Raw genomic sequence first — 5,000 nt, 5'->3', positions numbered from 1 at the left:
ACTGGACTTGGCACACAGTCATGCTGTTTCTTTCTTTCTTTATTTATTTATTTCTTCTTCTTCTCCTTCCTCTTCTCTCTCCCTTTCTCTCCTACTCTACCTTTTTTATCGACACCATAATAGCCCGTTTCTCGGCGCTTGCATGTCTAAACCTCCTTCATTCAGGTACTTCCGACCCACACGTCTTTTCTCACCTTATGTTCCCTCACCCCCTTCCCAGGCCCCGCGCTAATCACTGTACTCAGTCCTTTCTCCTCGGGACAATGGCCGGCGGGAATTTCACCTCACTTTTGTCTTTCCTCCGCATGTCGACCTGAAACGTTTTAAACGGAACATTAACATAATCAATCTCATCGTCCTCAGAGGCCCTGAAAATCCCATGGTCACTGCCCCTTTTTGCAGATGCAAAGAGTAAAAAATATTTAAAAATTAAAGGTCTGTTTACATACACAAAATATATGAGTGTTGGCATGTCTGTGATAGAGAAGTTCTCTTTTCAACCACGGATTACCGGCTTCGATCTCATTGTGTGGCACCTTATGCATGCGTCTACTACAAAATCATCAATATCACTAATGCTTTGTGAGGAAATTTGGTAAACTGAAACCGAGCAGCATCCCGCCTTATATGTGTTTATGGATGCGTTTATATGTGTTTATATGTATTTACGGATGTGTAGAAGTATGTTTCTATGTGTCTATGTTTGTGTATATCGATATAGATCGGTGCAAATTCCTTATGGAATCCCCCAAAACAGTTTATTAATAGCTGTACAGCAGCATGCTCAGGAAAAGAACACGTCTTACAACACATGACAAAAATCATCTAATCGCTGCAAACCGGACGATGTATACCCAGCATCACAGCCCCTGTTAAACCATCATCCATTATGCATTATCAGCAAGCTCCCCTACCTCACAAACTGCAGCCCAATTTTTTTGCTACCTTGTCAAGATTATCTCTATCACCTTTGCAGTATACTCATTCCTTCATTCAGCATTTCATCTATGATTGCTTTGTGAGCATTACTCTCTCAAAGAGAACCCCTACATTTGCTGCCCCGTTTGCTTTTACTAGGCAAGTCTCCTTACAAAACTATCGCTCTTCATTACACCAGACTAACCACCACGTACACAGAGACACCAAATGCGACAGCACAGGTCGCTTCGCACAAACAAGGCTACCAACCTGTGCATGTATTCTTGCAGCACTTGACTTACACCTATTCAAGACGTTCGCCGTAAATCACCTCAGTACCCGAAAGTCGGTGAGGGCTATAGACACAGCCTCTTCCCCCAGAGCAAACCGATATTTATTTTTTTATTTCTTTGTCACAAGAACTACAATGATATCATATTTCGTTTTGATACGAACAAAAGACAGTAACTAATTCTCTCCATAAATATGACTACTTCATTCTAATCCTTTATTTCTAGAATTCGTAAGAGATTAATGCATCATAAAAGATTATATGAATATTCACAACTGGATCGACTACATTGGCAGTTATTATGAATTGTTGGTCGATAATTATACCGCATTGTATTAATTATCAAGACAATAACATTTCGATTTGAATACTAATACATTTCTGAAAATGTGCTAAGTTTCTTATTCTACAGTACACTTGGTTCGAGTGTAAAAATCTACGATGAAGATAAGATCTAATTAAAGTAAGAATAAAACCGTTTCCGTTGTGGATATGCTTACATAGATTAGTAAAAAGAAAAAAGTAGGGTAGTGTAAACAAGCTCCATAAAAATGGTGAAACTGGTTGGTTCCATTATCATCACAAGACTCTGAATAGAACTTGTGAGGTTTAAGTTTACATCGAGACTATTGCTGTTGGCACTCCGTCGCTTACGACGTCGAGGGTTCCAGTTGATCCGATCAACGGAACAGCCTGCTCGTGAAATTAACGTGCAAGTGGCTGAGCACTCCACAGACACGTGTACGCTTAACGTAGTTCTCGGGGATATTCAGCATGAAACAGTGTGACAAGGCTGACCCTTTGAATTACAGGCACAACAGAAACAGGAAGTAAGAGTGAGAGAAAGTTGTGGTGAAAGAGTACAGCAGGGTTCGCCACCATCCCCTGCCGGAGCCTCGTGGAGCTTTAGGTATTTTCGCTCAATAAACACTCACAACGCCCGGTCTGGGAATCGAATTTTTTTAAGCCCTGTAAAAGAACTCGGAAGGTTGGGCCTCCAACCAGGCCTTTCGCGACACCCTTATAGTCAGGAAGTTTTCAGCACTTACTCGTATGAACAGAAAGCCTGCTCCTGATGTTCGCTTTTGGTTTTGTTGCCGTTGTTCTTGGATGTGGAGGTATCAGTCAATAAACGTAACTTTATTAGAATACCGTTGTCTGCGAGATAGGAGCTAACTCTGAAACAATACTCGGGGTTCTGAGTTCAAATTCCGCCGAGGTCGACTTTGCCTTTCATCCTTTCGGGGTCGATAAATTAAGTACCAGTTACGCACTGGGGTCGATGTAATCGACTTAATCCCTCTGTTTGTCCCCTCTACGTTTAGCCCCTGGTAGGCAATAAAGAAAAAACGTTAGCACGCCGGGCGAAATGCTTAGCGGTATTTCGTCTGTCTTTACGTTCTGAGTTCAAATTCCACTAAGATCGATTTTGTCTTTCATCCTTTCGGATGAAGTACCAGTTGCGTACTGGGGTCGATCTAATCGACTGGCTCCCTCCCCAAAGATTTCGACCCTTGTGCCTAGAGTAGAAAAGAATATAAGCCAACAAATACATATCGTTTACATGGCATTTAATTCTCTATCGTCTACAAGACACTTAATTCTATATTGTACTGTATATCACTTTATTGTATATAGTATTTTGTTTATATAATATGTAAACAATATACTACAGCTGTGCGGAATAGTTAACTTACATGACCAGTAAAACTAACAGCGGTAGGGTTAGTTTCCTAACCGAGAGGAGATTTATCACTCACCTGTAAAATAGGAGCGAAAGCGTACGGCTTAGTGGTTAAGGTGTTGCATTTATAGTTGCAAGATCACAGCTTCGATTCCCGGACCGGGTAGTGCGTTATATTCTTGAGCAAAACATTTCATTCCGAGTTACTCCAGCCTACTCGGTTGGGAGTGAGTAACCCTGTGACAGACTGACGTCCCGTTCAGAGGTGCGGGGAATCTCGTGATCTCGGTTACTTATACGTCATTGAAACCGAGAAACCGGCCCTATTAGTTCTAAGACTCCAGACAGCAATGTTCAATAGTTGATTATAATGATGATGATGATGATGATGATGATGATGCACAATAGGACGGCAACAGCTGGCGTTTAAGACGCAGTACTATCGATTTCGCTGGTTCATGAAATTATTTTTAAATATATATACTTCTTATAAGTTCGTAAATAAAAATTTATGGTATTTGTGATTCTCTCTCTCTCTCTCTCTCTCTCTCTCTCTCTCTCTCTCTCTCTCTCTTTCTCTCTCTCAAAGCTTTACTTATACATGTTAGGTGAAATATCTTTTTAAAAATACTCGTGATTTTTACCTATTGTTGGTCTGGTTATTAGTACGTAAAGATCTGATGTTAGACAGATAAGGTACAAGTAGTTTATAGGTTACTACAGTAAAGTTATGTCAAATGAAACAGAGTTCGAACATTCTTTTTATCTCTTTCTTTTGTAAAATCATTTTGCGTGGGCAAGAAACGACTAAACCAATTCAACAACATTTTTCATCAACGCCTTTACAGAACTCATGCAGAACATATTTTGTGTCACGCTTCGTTCTATGATTTATTTATATTGTTGCCTGAATAGCAAATAGTCTACAGGAGGTAATGTATCAATGTATCGTGAATGCAGCTTGTTGTTAACTGTACAAACCTGTTCCAGCTACGTAAGAGATCAAAGCCCAATTACTGCAACCAGCACAAGAGTGCAAACACTTGTCTACAGTTAATAGCATGCTAGTAAGCACATCATGGTGAAGCAGTGGAACTCCACGAAATTTGTGATAGTCTTCGTTGGCTGGCACCTTGGGCCTGAGTGTTCTACAATAAATCCAGGCGGACCAATCTCTCGTGAGTGAATTTGGTAGACGGTAACTGAGTGGAAGCCCGTCGTATATATGTATATATTTGTGTGTGTGTGTGTGTGTGTGTGTGTGTGAGTGAGAGAGAGAGAGAGAGAGAGAGAGAGAGAGACTGCCGGTTGACAACTGGTATTGCTTTGTTTACGGCTCCCATAACTTACCACTGCCCATAGTCTTTTTACTGGCACTCCGTCGGTTACGTCGACGAGTGTTCCAGTTGACCCAATCAATGGAATGGCCTGCTCGTGAAATTAATGTGCGAGTGGCTGAGCAGTCCACAGACACATGTACCCTTAACGTAGTTCCCAGAGTAATTCGGTGTGACACAGAGTGTAACAGGGCTGGCCCTTTGATTTACAAGTGTAACTCATTTTTGCCAGCTGTGTGAACTGGAGCAATGTGAAATAAAGTATCTTGCTTAAGGACACACCGAGCCGCCAGGAATCGAACTCATGATCTTACGACCCCAAATAAAATGTCTCAAAAGGATTACCCGGAATCCTACATCCGAATGCTGGCCTCCAGTAAGCTTTAATGCACTAAAAAAAAACACTTTCTTTTTCCTGAATATGCGCTGCTGAAATTGGGGTGCATCTAATATTACCCGTGCGTCTTTTATATCATCATATACAGTATTTTATATATATATATATATATTTCTTTATCGCATAATTATTTCTAGTTAGCTTTTAAAGTTCCGTTCAAGAAGCATGTTAACGCTAATTTAGCATTTGTTAAGTACAACAGTTTGGGAGTACAGATTAAAATCTCAATCAGAATGCATGATATATCCCGTTTTATGCACGTTTTTGTAATTTTGGATTTTATCCCTAATATATATATATATATATATATATATATATATATATATATATATATATATATATACGAGTGAGTGGACAAACGAAGGAAGGGTG

The 5,000-nt window shown here is 40.2% G+C and overlaps 1 long non-coding RNA gene across 1 annotated transcript in view; it reads right to left on the bottom strand.

Annotated features, from left to right (window-relative positions):
* The window catches only part of LOC128249103 (uncharacterized), a 65,320-nt gene extending 62,010 nt beyond the window's left edge, over positions 1 to 3,310 (bottom strand). Inside the window, exon 1 of the long non-coding RNA XR_008265230.1 lies at positions 2,971 to 3,310. This is a non-coding gene — a long non-coding RNA (uncharacterized LOC128249103). The remainder of the gene's footprint in view (positions 1 to 2,970) is intronic.
* Between the last annotated feature and the right edge of the window lie 1,690 nt (positions 3,311 to 5,000).

Source organism: Octopus bimaculoides, chromosome 11 (assembly GCF_001194135.2).
Source record: "Octopus bimaculoides isolate UCB-OBI-ISO-001 chromosome 11, ASM119413v2, whole genome shotgun sequence".
NCBI classification, from domain to species: domain Eukaryota; kingdom Metazoa; phylum Mollusca; class Cephalopoda; order Octopoda; family Octopodidae; genus Octopus; species Octopus bimaculoides.
Note: the sequence above shows the minus strand (reverse complement) of the source record. Positions and strands in the feature narration are given on the sequence as shown.